Source organism: Pseudopodoces humilis, chromosome 2 (genome assembly GCF_049639895.1).
Source record: "Pseudopodoces humilis isolate 2021_Gansu_Grassland_sample_001 chromosome 2, ASM4963989v1, whole genome shotgun sequence".
Taxonomy (NCBI): domain Eukaryota; kingdom Metazoa; phylum Chordata; class Aves; order Passeriformes; family Paridae; genus Pseudopodoces; species Pseudopodoces humilis.
This window is the reverse complement of record NC_142201.1, coordinates 91,945,207-91,961,572: the sequence shown is the minus strand read 5'-3', so window position 1 is coordinate 91,961,572 and position 16,366 is coordinate 91,945,207. Positions and strand designations below refer to the sequence as shown.

The 16,366-nt window shown below is 42.9% G+C and overlaps 1 protein-coding gene across 4 annotated transcripts in view; it reads right to left on the bottom strand.

Moving 5' to 3' along the window:
* Nucleotides 1-16,366, bottom strand: part of LSAMP (limbic system associated membrane protein) — a 980,463-nt gene that overhangs the window by 251,115 nt on the left and 712,982 nt on the right. The gene's annotated exons all lie outside the window — the stretch shown is intronic.

Sequence of the window (16,366 nt, the reverse complement as noted above, 5' to 3'; positions counted from 1 at the left end):
GAAAGATTGGATGGAGGCAGAACCCAAAACCAGGCACATCCCTCAGAGAGGACTCTAGAAATGAAGAAACCATGCTAAGGTGCATGCATTTCTTTGAACACAGACCATCACACGGGCTGCTGTCACTGTCCCTTAGCTAGAAATCTTTCAACCCATCCTCAGCACCCTCCCCATTACTCATTCTTCTCACTAATTTGTCGCTCCCACAAGGCGCTGAGAAGAATTTGCATCTTTTCAAAGCAGCCTTCCCCCAGGGCCGATGCAGTGACTGAACAGCATACCTTAGCCTGACTCCTGAGTTGTGCTATTGGGCTGTGCTCTCATGCCATGGTGAAAGGGTTGGGACAAAGCCCCTCTCCTCCTCACTAGGCCAAGCAGCACCTTCTTTTCTATTGCCCTACTGTCTATCCCACTGCCTCCTCCTTGAGGATTACCTGTCTCCTTGGCTAGGAACACAGATTTTCCTTTTATCAGCCAGCAGACCCGAGGAAAAAGGGCAGCTGGGAAAGAGCATTTAATTTAACCCTCTGATAAGGGAAAAGAAAATCCTTGGTCCATCTAGAAGTACCTGATCTTTCCTCAGATGCACTGATAACAACATCTGAAGGTCAAACTGTAAATCATGTAAAACATCTTTATCTCCTCAAACTGGTCCTTCTCCCTGTTTCTTTTCCTCTTTCATTTTTAGAAGCCAGCATATCTGAGGACATCCAATGCCTGCATTGCAAATTTCCTCCCTTAATGGGGAGATGTTTCTCCTAGTCAGGTGAAACAGTGTCCCCATACTTCAGGAACGGCAGCAGGCCTTGGTACTTGCAGGAGCATGCAAGTGTACCAGACTATCTGAGACTAAAGGCCTGCAGGTCCTCTTTCCTGGGGAGGTGATTTGATAGAGCAATACTGGAGGACTTGTGTAAAACATGTATGGTGTGAGAATGGAGGACTAAGGAAATAGTTTATGCCAACATATCATAACTTTATTTTATAAAACTGATTCCCAGTCTGACTCAGCTTTGCAACCCTTTGTCACGCCATCAAGCAGATGCTCTCCTACCTTAACTGAATTCCTGAAGTGGCCCCTGAGTTCCAGCAGTGGAAAGTCTTGCAGCATTTCTGTGGTCTCAGCAACTCTGAAATCAAGTACCTGCACCAAAACCAGAGCTCAGCATGCACCATCCTGTCTTTGCAGTACGCTGCTAGGGAAAAACAGTAGGAATTGCTTCCAAAGAAGCAAAACTGAAGACTTTTTTTCAGCTTTTTAATTTAAAAAGCTTTTTCAGCTTTTTAATTTAAACTGCAGTAGCCATGAGATCAGAGAAACCCTGTGTTCAAAAGGACTCAGGAGTGCTTACACACATTATATTGGCATACTGATGTCTGCCTATGCTCTGATATCCTCCTATAGACAGGAAAAATCCCTCAAAACATTTCTAATGTCTTGCCCTAGGACAAGACCTATCAGGAATTTGCCTGAAGTGGCCCAGTTTTATTTGCTGTTGTTAGTTGGCATTTGAGGTAGCAGGATGAGACACTGTCAATAGACTCTGTTGATGACCTGCCGAAAGCCCCTCCGCTGCTCTCATCCGACATGGTTTAATTTTTAATTCAGCAAAGCAGTGACAAGGACGGAGGCTGCCAAGGCCAGTCAGCAGCGCAAATTGGGCAGGACAGGCTGAATTGATCTACAAGGAGGAAATGAAGATGCAGCAGAAACTTTGGGCTCTAGGTAGCAGTGGGGCAGCCTGTGGAGGGGGAAGAGAGAGAAGCATGGTGAGGGAATCACACAGAAACAGAGCAAGGACAGGACTGCGGGAGGGAAATGATTGGCGTTTGGACAGCCATAGGAGCGTAGTGCTTCTAGCCCAAGGAAACCGTCTGGCTCAGGCTGTATGGTACATGGACCATATGGATCTCATTGCTGGCGTGGAACATCTATCATCCCTGTGCCAGAAGCTGCAGCACGGTAACACAGGAGGCTGCCCAAAGATAGCCTGGCACTGCACTATAGGCACTCCACAGAGACTAGCAGGGGATGATCAACTCCAAGCATCCGGCTGTTTTAGCCACAGGTGGAAATGTCACCACCCATTCAACTCCCCAGCAAATTCTGTCCTTCCCAAGCCACACCTGAGAAGTAAAAGTACAGCTATGTTACTCACTCTCAACTACAAGTAAAAGCAGGATGATCACCAAGATTAGTGTTAGCTATCGCTGCTGGCATTAGTGTTTATTATCACTAGGCTAAACATCTAAAATTGAGGGGAAATTACAAAAATGGCCTCAGCCTAACTGAATGCCTTGTTCACACACACAGGCCATGAGAGCATGCTTGCCCCAGTGACAAAAGCTGATTTTCCACAGTGACAGTACAGATCTTGTAAAAAAAGCCGCATGAACAAGCACAAAAAATGCTCAAACACCTAACACAACCACTTGGGCCAGCTGTTGAGAACACTTAATGAGTATGCTGTCTGACATTTTAATTATTCCACTACTAGTACACTACTTAATTGGCATTTTTCAGTGGTAGCTGTAAATATAGCCCTTCCTGCCAGTTCATGTCAGACAGACAAGAAACCTCAATGATGCTCTACAAAGTGGTGAAACATTTCAAAATTTGCCAAATCATTTCTAGCAAATCACTCTGGAGAATACTGAAAGTTTCCAAAACTGCAGAAATAAAATATTTAAATATGGATACTTTGCCAAGTTTGATTCTCATTTTGACCAGTCTTTTCTAGCATCAAGGATTGGCAGAACTTTGTTACTGCCGTGTTTAATGCCTGCAGCAAAAAATAAAGAGGCAAAACCAAGCATAAGCTGACTGTATTTAGTCATCCGTCTGTCACTGGGCTAAAACTCTGCTCAGATTCATTAGGTGGCTTTCACAACTTTTGAGTGAATCTGATCCTGTTAGAAGCAGAATGGTATCAATAATGCCTCTGTGTTGTGACTTGATGAAAATGCTTGTACATTATCTGAGAATCGGAATATAATCATGTAATAAGCAGAATGAAATCCCTGAAAATAAATGCTGTCAAGAAAAATGAAAGCCACACTATTTAGAAACAACAAAACAGTATTAGTAATACAGTGGTAAGACTGAAATAGTTCAGAAAAAGTGCTCTTGAAATGCCCTTTTCTCTGTATTTTTTGACAATAAACAATAGTGCTTTGAAGGCAAGGCAGCAGAATCTATGGTATTCTCCATGCCCAGAAGTGAATGGAGGCAGCAGTTATTGTACTCTATGCTATAAGAAATAATTCATTTTACCATGTGTGCTGCTCTTAACAAAGAGAGGAAGCTCCCATTTGGAAAGTGAAGCATGAACTCTTATTGAGCATTAGCAATATCAAAGCTCACATTCACCACAATAAATAAACCCTCTCATCTATACAAATACACCACAAGACCGTAATTACAAGGCACCTTGCTATGTTTGATCTCCAGATTTTCTTGCTTCCCTTGCAGCATTCAAGTATCCATACAAGCAGTGCATACACACCAAGGCTGGAGACAGGACTACAGTTTATCTGACATGGCCACAAAGGTATTAAAGTAGCTGGGGTCACTGACAACAGCAGCACTAAAGCACATTGATGCAGACTTCAAAGAAAATTAGCCATTCTGGATTCTCCACAGTCTCATTCACAGCCCATGCCAACAACTTCTGTGCTGACATCTCACTTCTATCAGTAGTTCTGAGGTTCAAGTTAGGTCAGGTAGGACTACCCAGGCTTCAGTCACACGTGATTCCGCTATAGACAAAACCTTCTCAACGATTTAGATGCTTTTGACAATTCCATTCCACCCACCATATATAATAGACCCGATGTAGTCGGCTTTTGATATGCAAAACTAGTATGGAAGAAAACTTTGCAGGGGTGGAAACAAATGGGTAGAAACGTCAGCAAAACATGAGCAACATCAGCAGAATTTGCCCTTGCTATAATGGAAGCAAGAACACAGTTTAGTCACAAGATAATACAAACTTCACTTGGTGTCTAGAAGAAACTGCAAGCCTTAGATTAGTTGTGGGAGGCCTTGCTTACTGCTCCCTCATAACAGGAAATACATGGAACACCACAAATACATTGAGGGTAACAAAACACAGCATAAAGTCTCTAACATCATGTTTGATTATCCCAGCTGGTGAAGTTACATAAAATGAGTGTAGTGGCAGCTGAGTTACATGGAAAGGGAGCCCATTCCCCAGTTCCTGTCCAGTTCTGCTGGCCTCCACACATCCCAGTGTTGTGCTGTGTGGGGATGTCACCTGTGAGGCAACAGCCCTTTCCATGCCCACTCTGACATCCTCAGGAAGAGAGGCCGATCTGAGCAACAGGGTCTTGCATTATGTTTTGCTCCTAGAAGAGCTGTTTAAATATTTTCATTAGAGGCAGAGTATTTTTGGATGATAAAGATAATTAAGTGCTGAAAGCATAGCGATCCATTTGACACTGAGAATAAGAGATATGAAGTATTTCTAATAAAAACAGAACACCCGGTGGGATTTGAACTCACTCTGTGCCATTACAATTTGAGGCAAGTGCTGCATCCATGATGAGACTAACACAGTCTCTGCCGGGTCTGCAATTTACTGGTCTTATATTGCCTTCATTGGGTCTCCCCTGTTGTTCTCCAAATGCAAAAATTATATACTACTGATCACTGCATGCAAACTGAAATTGAGTTGCTTAAATGAACACAAGAGTTATAAAGTTTGGGAAAACCTGTTTCCTAGTTGATGCCAACATCTATAACCTGTTTCTTCATTCATTATTCCCACTCTCGATTTCCTGTGGGTTTTGTTTCATCAGGGGGTTAAAAAAACACAGCTAGACAATCACGATGGTGTTGGTGGTGAAGAAAGCAGCTCCTGCTCTTTAGATGTCTGCTCCCCCATACATAATGTCAGAATGATTAGAGTGTCTCATGTGATGAGAGTGATTAGATCTGTGCAAACACACACAGAGGAGGGAAGAGGTTGGCTTTGACAAAGCACTTAATTACCCAGGTTCTCCCACCATGTCTGGTCCTCTCACAATAGAAACAAAACTCCCTCTGTTCTCCTGGGAGAGAATCACAGCCGTGCCTTTCCACACCACCACTGTAAATCATGCCATATAGTTCTGTGCCACCCAGCTATAATTTGATAAATACCAGAATGAGTCAAGGCAATAAATCTGTTGGGTTTTAATTATAAGTGTGCTTCTCTAAGTGTGGGGCTGGGGCTGGGCTGTTTTTCAGCTTCTGCCAATACAAATAATGTACATCTGCTCCTTCGGCCCCACCAGCATTATTCTTTCTTGGGAAATCCTCCATTACTGCCTTACTACCCTGGCACATTGATAGCTGTTTCAGGAGCACAAATATCCAGTGAAAAGGGAAAAGCTGTGTCCTTCTTTCTACTGCTGGGTCAGGAAACCCTGCCCTGAGCAGCATCAGAAAACACTATGTCAGTATTGAGTCACCTCTCCCGTAATCTTGATTTCCACTGATATTGCCTATATCTGCAATTTTATCAGTGCTCTGTGGCTACATGGGTAGGGTTTTACCCCAAAGTCCCAGCTTCTAAAGTTGGATGACCAACCAGAAGCCTTTCAAGCTTTTCTTTCAAGTACCAACATTAAGTTTCTAGCTGTTTTGGTTTCTTTCAAATGAAAGCCTGTAAATGCACACTAAGAAAGCAGGAAACAAAGAGTCAGAACTCAGATACATTCTGCCTTTCAATATCTTAAACAACACTTTTGCAGATCCTGTTCTTTCGTCTGAATAGTTGAGCACAACCCTATGGATGGTGTTAAGAGAATACTTAATGTAAGAAAAGGAGGTGGAGGTTTGGGCATGTAACATGGTAGGAAAAAAGAATAGTGCAACAGGCACTCGGGCATCTTCATAGGGGATCATCCAGGAGAAACCATGAGTGTGAGAGCTTACAGCAACACAAGCATGTATAATGCACCTTTGCATGCACAGGGAGCAGTGTGGGTATCAGCAAAAGGAGCAGGCAACAGAGAGACACCAAGGGAATCTCTGCGTGTGAACACGCCTGCACTCCCAAAGGTCAGCCTGCTCTCCTCAGATTTAATTCCCTTTCTCACTGCTACTGTTCAGAAGTAAATGTTCGCTTTTTATTAAAAATCAAAAGCAGAGGCACTCATAATCCCCTTGACTTCAGTTTTTCTCATATAAATGAAAAGTTTAGGTTAGAGCAATAGCAGGTAAAATCAGACTGAAAGCAGAAGCTAATTCTCAGGAGATAAGGAAAAGCTAAACAGCATTTGAGGATAATTTTGTTTGTATGTCTACACTTCTCATTAGCTAAATTCTTATTATTATTCATTTTTAAATAAAGAATTCAGTAAATCCTCACACATTGCAGTACATTTTTAGAAATCATTTTCCAGTGATATCGGAAACCAGCTCTATTCTCCCCTTGCAAAACTAATTCTGTTCTAATCACTGCAAAGAGATGGCACTGCACTAATTTCACAGATCTCGCTTATTTAATATGTTCTCTCTTTACTTGGAATCCCCATATAGCCCTCTCCCCTCCTCATTCTCACTGCTAATACTGAAAATCTTCCCTTTGAAGAGCCACCCTGGTTTTAATGATATTTCCCTTATTTAGTGTAACCTTCAGAGCGAGGACCATGTTAAAAATGTTATCAGCAATACTGCCAGCTTAAACTACCAAAAATATAATTGCAGAAGGTGGGAAGAAGGAGGAGAAAGAAACAAAGGTTTCTAAGAATTTCAGTTATTTTGGGCGACACTTCTAAGTTTCCTCCTGCAAATACAGGCAACAGAAAGTTAAAGAAGATGGAGATTCCTTTCTAAGAACATAATCACCATGCTCAGGCTTCAATTAAAACACCAAAAAAACTCCAGTGTAATACTGACACTGCACTGCTCTCCCTTATTCCTTTCCCCCCCTTTTCCTTCCCTGCCCATGTGAGCTACAGCAGACTGAGACCTGCCCCAAATTTCCACACCAGCCAAACCACTAATGCAGGCTGGATGGCATCAAGAAAAAATGATCAACCTGTCTTGAAATTTCAGAGGTTTTTGAGATCAAAAGAGGAAGAAGCATGCAAAGAGAGTACATCCAAAATTATGAAAGAACCAGATGTGAGACTGGAGTCGTAGCTGGCTGCCCCACCCCTGTATCACAGATCTCTTGCTCCTAGTAGCTAAGTCATTACTGTAATGAAGTTAGGAGGGCAAAACTGGGAGCAGGTTGGTAGTTCTTATCAGAGGGTTCCATATATGGAAGATTAACATACTTGTTTATTTCCACACCTGTCAGAGTTATGGTGAACCCAGCACCAGAAAATGGAACAAATTTTATAAGTGACTTGCATACAAGTTCTGGCATCCTGTGGTTTTCAGGCAAACCTTCTGGCCACTCAGACTTGGTCCCATTTCACCAGCTCCCATTCAGACTGGCCTGTTCCACCAGTTTAAGTGGGCACAGGGCAGCTCCTTTCTTGGTTCTTCATGAGCATTGGGCAGATCAGATTTTCTACTCTGAAAATCTCTGAAAATACCACTTTCTTTAAGTGGTTCAATTCACAGTGTGGATCATGCAACACTACAACCAGAGTTGTGGCAAGGACTTAACGTTACCTCTGCAGCTTTACTGAGCTTGGAACACAGATAAACCTACCCATGCTATACCTTGACTTCCACAGGTATAGGCCAGAACTCTCCTTGCTTGCAACCAAGTAATTTTCTTGATGCTACACCATCCGCCTCCCCAGCTATCCAGTCCAGACATTCATGGTTCTCTGCTCCCCTTCAGATGCCCTTTCACCCCTGCTGTACTGAAGCTCCTTCCTCTTGCTTCTCTGTGTCCCAGGCACCTGTAGGTTTTGTGTGAATAAGCCCTGAAAGACAAGCTGAGCTGAACTCATTCGCTTTGCAGCTGCCTGTACTCTCCATGAGCCAGCCTGTGAACAGTAACAGGCCTTGGCATTATCTATACAATTTAGGATTTTACACTCAATTAAATCCCTTCTCAACAACTTCTCCTTCTTTGTCATCTTCTTCATAGTCTATAAAGACCTCACTTTTATTTTTAGCCAGTTCCATTAGCTCAGACTCTCACGTTAAATTTTCAGCCTTCTTCTCTACACCTTTTTGAGTTCTCTGATGCTGAGGGAACCAAGGAGATAGAGTGGACAGAATGATAATCAGCTGGTGTAGAAGCTTTGCTGTAGTATCCCTGTCACTGATCTGCCTCAACTGTCAACCATTAAAATTACAAATTGCTTCACCACTTTTCCCAGAGCCTTCTAAACTGTAACCTACCCTTGCTACCTGCTGACTTACCCGTCTGAGCAGAGTCAGCCCTTGGACACGATCTCCTCAGAAGGAGCTCTGCAGTAGTAACTGCATTTTGAATCTAGGACAGGATGCTGCAGAGGTGTTAATGAAGGAAATGGAAGAATTACATAAAGAGGAATACTGACTGTATCAATCTGGCAAATGCTGACTGTCTCTTTGACTAAATAGTCAGGAAAATAAATCTGCTCTCTTCTGGAACAACTGTAGTTTTCATAGAAGAAAAAAAAAAGAAAAAATTATGAAGAAAGAAGGGATTGCTAACAACCTCCTTTTCATATTATAGCCCAATAGCTCAGAAACTCATCAAGGAGGTAGGTCTAATTCTGTTTGTTGTCTGAGAAGGTTCAGTTCATCCTTTTCCACTTCCCAGAGGAATGTCCGTAATCTTCATGAGTGTTCAAAAGATACTAGTCAGTCTCTTCCTGTTGAAGCTGCCATGCACTAATAAAAAATTAACTGGGCCAGAGAAAGGAAGAACTATGCACAGCCTGTTGATCAACACACTCCCACCTCTGCCCCCAGACTCTGCTCTAACCCCGAGTGGCTTAGTTGCTCAGTTTTAGTAGGACTGGGATTCTTCTGGGCTTGGACAGAAATACTACTGCAAATACATGGTTATAAATGCTGGTAAACACTAGAAATGTATATTATTTCTCTACATAGAAATGGGCATCAATGAAGAAGTAGACTTGGATTTAAGAGCCAAAAGTAGCAGTTGGGCAAGGCTTTGGTACCTATTATCCTTCTGAGGGTTTAACCATCAATTTCCCTGTTCCCCATCTGTGAAATAGAGTAATTTTACTTCCTTGCACGCCTGAGGTGCTCTGACAATGCATTAAAAAGATTGAGAGGTACTCATATACTAGGGCAATGAAGGCCACACATCTGCTTAAGACAGCTCACTGACTAACAACTATCAGAAAAGAGATCCCTAAAACCAGTGTGTGAGAGCACCAGCCTCACATCAACTTCCTTGCAATGTACAGATGGGGAAAAGGCCCTTTGGAGATCCCCCACCAGGTAATATGTCTTCCTCCTCAAAGCATAGGCTCATCTGACACTAGTTCAAGATGAAAATCACTCTGCCTAAGGAGGAGATTTTTAACAAGCTACGGTGCTGGTTTCTCTACTCAACACAGTGCAGCTGTTGGAAGAGAGCTGGGTAATACCATCCCAAGTTTCTTGCTTTGGGGAAGCAAATCAAGAGGTCTTCATGGCAAAAGTGCAGAAATCCTAGCTCACTGATGAGTGGCTAATGTTCCACGAGCAAGATGCCAACATCCATGGTCAGGGTAACCAAGAACTAACTGGCATTGTATCAGGTCACTATCTATTGACAAACATGCACATAAACCATAAAAAACTGAGGTTAAGAGTTTAGAATCTTCCAAAAGAAGTAAACAATGTAATAATGAATTCATACTAATGGACAGAGGCATCACTTCACTTCTAGCTTTCAACACCGGGACCATTTCCTCATCGAGTCTTTTCAGAGCTAGTTCCCCAAGGCAGGTTACCACAAACTATGAGAATATCACTAATTTTCTATATGTGAATAAGCAGTGCTCGGCAGTCTGCTAGCCAGAGAGATGGTGAGAATTAAATCTTATTCACCTGCTCTTCACAAGAGTCAACCCACTGCATGCCACGACAGGATTCAATCACTGGCCTTTCTGGCAAAAGCCCGTCAGCTCCTTACAACTCTCGGCAGTCATAATGGCAACACTCACCAGCCCCAACCACCTGTCTGCCTTTACTGATGTTTATGACAAATTTCAGGTTTTGCCTGTCTGCCACTGCATATGGAAACCTGATGGATTTAAGCAAGGACTAGATCTAATAAGATCAATGTGCTGTCCAGCAAGTGCAGAAACACAGCAGTCAGTTTTATGGATGAATGCTAAGCACAAGGGCCTGACAACTTCTTGTCACTAAAGGTCCCGCAAGAATTTTGCAAGAGATGATGCCTCAGAGCTGCTTGTACTCGGCAGCCTCCTGCAGTACAACTGTGCTCTTCTGCCAGGAGCTCACTCCTGCAGTGCTACAGAGAAGTAGTTGTGTAAATGCTTCTCCATTGTAAGGTAATTGTCTGTTGTGGAACAGCTGTCCCTTTCTGCTCCAGCTGTGAGTCTGGACATTTTGTCAATCCTTGCATTCTCTTTAAAAAGTGGGGGTTTAGTACACATTTATCAGGCAATCAGTGATACACAATTTCTTACAGGAAGAAGGATTCTGTCCACCCACTCCACCAGCTAATTTAGTTTAGCTCCAGCTTAATAGCATTTGTGCAGTATGTTTCCTGTATGTGTAAGCAAGAAAGGTGTCACTTAAGGGTGCTGAGGGATTCAATTATGTATAACAAGACAGCTTTCTCTCAGTTTCACTCACTGTTACTCAGAGGCTTGTCTTTGTCAGTGGCTTCCTTCCTAAGGTATTCCTACAGACAGGATCTGTGTTCCTTGTTGTGCCAAGAGCTTTCCACAAAGGTATCAACACTTGATTTGAAGGGACAGCTACTGAAAGGAGAGGAGTGTGTGGCTGTGAGCATACATCCATGTGAGCGTGTGTTTGAGGGAGACAAGGCAGAGGAGGAATGCAAAACTGGGGAAAGCAAAAAGGGAGATGGCTTTTCATCTCATTCAGAAATTTCTTCTCCAGGCAGATGTATTTCCAGGTTTCTACCAAGACTGCCGTGCGTGGACTGCACAAGGATGATGGGGGTGGAATAGAGCACAAGAGTAATGCAAGCCAGAGGGCTGCCTCATTCCACATCCCCAAAAATTCCCTTGTCTCCATCTGTTCTAACTGATGTACAGTATCTGGCTACGTCCTGCTAAGAGCTGCTACTCAGGCTCATGCATGACTTTGGAAAATACATTTTGTTCTTCTGGAGCCCTCAAGGACAATAATAAATAGAATGAAAACAAAACCATCCCGACAGCACTTTAGAGGGTGTCCTTCACAGGCGTACCAGTGTCAGCTGCCCTGGGATTTCACCTTCACCTGAAGGGAGGCCTGTTTAATCATGCGACACTAAAGGAGAAGAAATAAAAAATGTTTCTTGAAGGAACAAAGGAAGGCTAACTTGCCCCCATGTTCATAGTTTTGCCAAGCTTGATCACAAATAACATGCAGCTTGAAATCTGCCGTATGCTAAAACATCACTGTGACAACAAGCCTTGAGGTCTGGCATTACTGTTAAACAGGAAATGATAATAATTCTCCTTGTCCTTTGCTGCAGAGATGCTCATTATTATGGTCCTTTTTTGGCATAAAAAGGAAAGTCAGTGGGTCATCTGGAGTATGTGAGGCTCAGCTAAGGGCATTGCAGAAGAGCTGCCAGGGTTGTCCTGTTTTGGTTTTGCAGTATTTGCCACAGGGGTTGTTAGAGGTATTTACGCTCCAACTGAGCCCCATCTGTAACACTTCTGCATACAACTGGTTTCTTTTCATTCTTTTCTGTATGTTTTCCATTTCTAAGGTATATCTTCCAGCATAAGATGGGCACCCATGGATATTTTTATAAATTGCTTTTTAAGAAGTCTTTGACCAAGTATTTAATAAAAAAGCCTGTTACAAAATCAAAAGACTCCTGGGTTGGAAATGTAAAGTCTTCTCACGGAGAACAAGTCTCTACAAGAGAAAAGGCAGAAATGAAAGAATAATGGATCTTCTCTTAATATGGTGAAAATTGTCGAGGTGTTTGCTGTGACCTGCATAAGCAGTGCATCAGCTAATGCACTGAGAAGGAGAATGAAATTGTGAGAGACCAGTATCTACTGACAGAACAAAACTATCAGATCTGGACTATGAGGGTCAGAGGATTCTCAGAGTTCTAAAGCAATACACAGCAGCCCAACAGACCACAGAAAGAGTGCAGCCTTGACACAGTCAATATGTATTGGGAAAAATAAACTATACTCCTCAGGTATCTTACTGGGTCATAAAATTAAGTACGGTCAGACAAGAAGAAACCTATACTTACTGTAGGCAGATCAATAACAACTTTTCTCTGAGGTACTTCAATAGCAGGCCAAAAAGTAAATGGAACATTAAGATGTAAAAATAATACTTGGTGAAAAATCACTCCTGTGTAGAGGCTCAGTGCGAGGCCAAAGCTCCAGCAAAATCACATCTAAGCCAACAAAATACAGCTTACGTTGGATTTAAGTGATGCCTCTATCTTGAGTGAGTCATTTCTCTCAGGGGTGGGTGAATCTCACCCACTGAGAAAAGTATTAATGCCACTGCATACATCAAGTCATTTCAGCTGGAATACTGTGGCTGGTCAGCTCTGGAGCTTTTCTAAAAAATAAGAGCAAGTAAAGCACACACAGACCATGAAAATGTTTAGCGTCCTGAAGAAACTTTGAGGTGGGAAACGTTTTAGAAAATAGAAACTGTTTAAAGAAGGAAAAGGTTACAAAGCACTTGAAAAACACTAATGAGTGGAAACAACATACCTTGGCTTTCTGTGTATATGCATATGGAAAAGGGGTACCTGTGTATATTCTCTGGTGGCTAATAAAGCATTGCACTAAAGGATATGAATCAGATGTGCCATTCTTAAAAGAATTTCAGATATTAATTGATACTATAATTCTCATTTTACAGACTGGAAACTGACTTGTAAACAAGACAATGTATTGGACAAGGCTAAGCAGCATCCTACTACTGAGCCTGAACCCCAGAACGATGCCGTGCTCACAAAACACATCCATTTAATCAGCTTGGGGAAAATCAAGTGTGACACCAGAGGAGAGGATGAGCCTTGCTCTCTCCAACCTGACCCAGCCATCTGCTGAGGTCACCAGAAGCAAATGTGCTATTATGGTTGTGTCTTCTAGCGACTTTAGAAGACCTTGAGAATCTGGTTCTGGTAGCTGTGGCCTGTGAGCAGAAGTTCTACACTGTAACCCTGTAGAAAGTAACTCCAGTCTGTAAAAAGTAACTCCAGTTCATGCTGAGCCCCTTGCTGATTCTTGCACTATGGTTACTCAGTGAAACCTTCTCCAGAACATTCACAATTCCGTAACTGCCCATTACAGCCCTCATTTTACTGTCTCTTTGAAAAGGCAGGGAGTTTAGCCTATTCCAGCTCTCCCTGTTAGGAGACACACAAGTAAAGGAAGCAGCACATCAAACTTGTATGCACACATGGATAGGAGCAGGTAAATTATGGGAGGGGGTGAGCAGCAAGGAGAAGTGACTTTTATAATCTCTCATCCAAAAGAATGCCTGCAAGGCCTATAATTGGGAACTCATTTCTGAGGGGAAAGCTGATCCCCATGCTGGCCATCATGTCTGAATGGGTACAGGAGGGAGCACGAGATGGGGAAATAGGAGACTGATCAGTAAAGAGATGAGACATACAGCTATGCCCTCTGGGTTATGCATTTCAGTACTAAATCTAAGCAGTCTAATCTTGTACCAGAGTATTTTTCTGTTTGTTGTGCTTTCTTTTTTCTTATTGTTATTTAAGCCACTCACACAGTAGGAATGGGGATACTTGTTTTCCTTCACTCTGGAAACATGGAAGGGAACACAGCTCAGTAAGCAAACAAGCTCTAAAAGGGTTAGAACAAAACACAGAGGGATTCAGAGTGGTGAAATAAAACCTCCATCTTTTGCAAATCTTCTCTTTCCTGGAAAAAAAAAAAAATGGACAAAATGTGTCCCTGGGCCACATTCAAGTTCACAAACTTGAACTGAGTGATATCAAAATAAATGTGAGTCACCTCTGGGTCACTTACAGGAGGAATGCCTCTTAGAAACAGGCATGCTGATTATTGCCATGATACGTTCAGGCAGGATTTATCCAAATCTCAGTAGATTTACATTCTGCATTTGCTTCCAAAGTACAAAAGCATCTACACTTTACAAAAGTGATAGAGCAAGTAAACATGATGAAGGCTAAAGATCAGAGCAAGTCATTCTCAAGAGCCAGACTGGGTCAGAGGAGAGGAAAACAAATCACAGCTACTAAAGTTAAGCCGTAGCGACACCTTCTCTAAGTCTCTAGGGGATAGCAAAGTTGTTCTGGGAGCAAATGGAAGTAACTGGCAATGCTATCACTCAGAACAGGAGCTATGATGCTAGGAATTGTCCTACATCCTCATTAGAAGCAGGCAATTGCTTTGGGTTTTCCCAGTGGCGAAGCAGAGAATTGACTCTGTAACCTTTCAAGAGAGCATACAGTTGTGGGAGTAGTGTTTTTCAGGCTGGATGTAGACAAGGCCTCTGCTCAATCCTTAAGAAATCCTGGAGAAGTCCCCAAGCATTGGCAGTGCTTGCCTAAGCATGGTATTGGCTAAAGCCTTAGCCTGCCGAGCTGAGGTCCAGGGTGCTCTGCTACAGAAAGGATTTTCAAACCCTATCCTAAACATTCACTGTACAGGAATTCCGCTACAAGAATGGTGACTTTGTTCCACCTCGGAGTTGGCCGTGTTTCAGCAGTGAGCTAAGTGGTTTTGGGATCTTCCTGGATGACACTAAGGAGCGCTATAGAAATGTCAGCTATGAGTGAAAGGCTTCTCTATAACTGTATTGCCATTCTATAGCCATATGTTTCTCCTGAGGGTTGCCAGTGACGGGGTTTCCCCTTTTGAAAAGCCATGTAAACACATGCAAAACCAGGCCTTTACATAATACAATGGGGCGTATCGTTCATTAATGTGCAAATAGGTCGCTCTCCACTTGCCCTCCCACTCGCTTCCTTTCCAGCTAGCTGCAAGCTTATGTAGAAAGAGCTTAAATGTAAGTCACCAATATTCCTGATTTAGCACAGCAGGGAAAAGACATGACTTTCAAAGGCAAGAGGGATGAGCAGAGCACACCATGTTCTTTCCTCTCTCTAAGCTTCATCCCATTATGTTAAGGAAAAACACAGGCCAAAGTCAACAACCCATGGGCAAGTAAAACAGGATCAACTGTCCAACATCACCCATTAACTGCAGGGAATTTTAGGCGTGATGTACATCCACAGGATTTACACGAGCCCCGGAAAAGGCTCCATGCTGTCTGCAGCACGTTAGGCCTGAATTATGCATCGAGAAGCTCAAATTAATGCAGAGTGGATTTACATGCACCAAGCAGTGGTAGATTGCAACGGGGTATCAGATCAAAGTCAGGGACAGAGGAAAGCATGGGCAATGGGATCATGTCAAGGATAAAGAAAGTGGGGGGTAGTTGCATTGTGGATTCTCAGCTGTGACCTCACCTGCATCCTTTGACATCACAGAACACAACTGGTCCTCAGACACATCAGAAAAGCAAGAAAAAAAAAAAAGACAGATGCAAAGGAGGAATAACAAAGAGGACAGAATTAGCACTTTGCATGTTCAAAGTGTTGTACAAACATTAGCTAATCAATCAACTAATTGCCTAATTAAAAGAGTGACCAGAAAAAGGAGATAGCAGAAGAAAAGCAGGAAGATGTGGAGAGAACAGCAGAGTTCTGGGACATGGGAAGCAATACATGCTTCTATTCACCCAGGCCACATTATCCGGGGCAAACTTGTGCCAAATTGCCATGACAATGATTAGCCAGAGTTCCCTGACAGATCATTATGAGAACATTAACAGGGCATTAGCAAGAATTACCCATTTTTCACACATTGATTAGGTGCCATTGCTGGTTCATTAGAGTATTGGCTTTTAATAGCCCCACTCCAGCTATCGGCAGCCCTTCCTTCTCTCCCCTGATCACTCGGCAGAGATCCAAACATCTTTAACTCCAGCTAGGCAGCTGACCTGGTCCCGTGCTGAATCTCACAAGCACATGGCCATATGCTGCATAGAGAGAGCACCTCATTAATCTGCCCAGGTTAGGGAGAGGAAAGCAGTGGCTCTGCACCATAGCCAGTCGTTAATCTTCCTCTGGAATCTATACTGCTAATGGAGCCTGGCACAGGGAATAGGCCACTCCCTGGCCAGAAGCATCATTCCCTGATACCTAAAGGGTCTCTTCCTCCCCTCTAGGTGCTCCTCAAGCCCCACACTAGGAGGGATGTT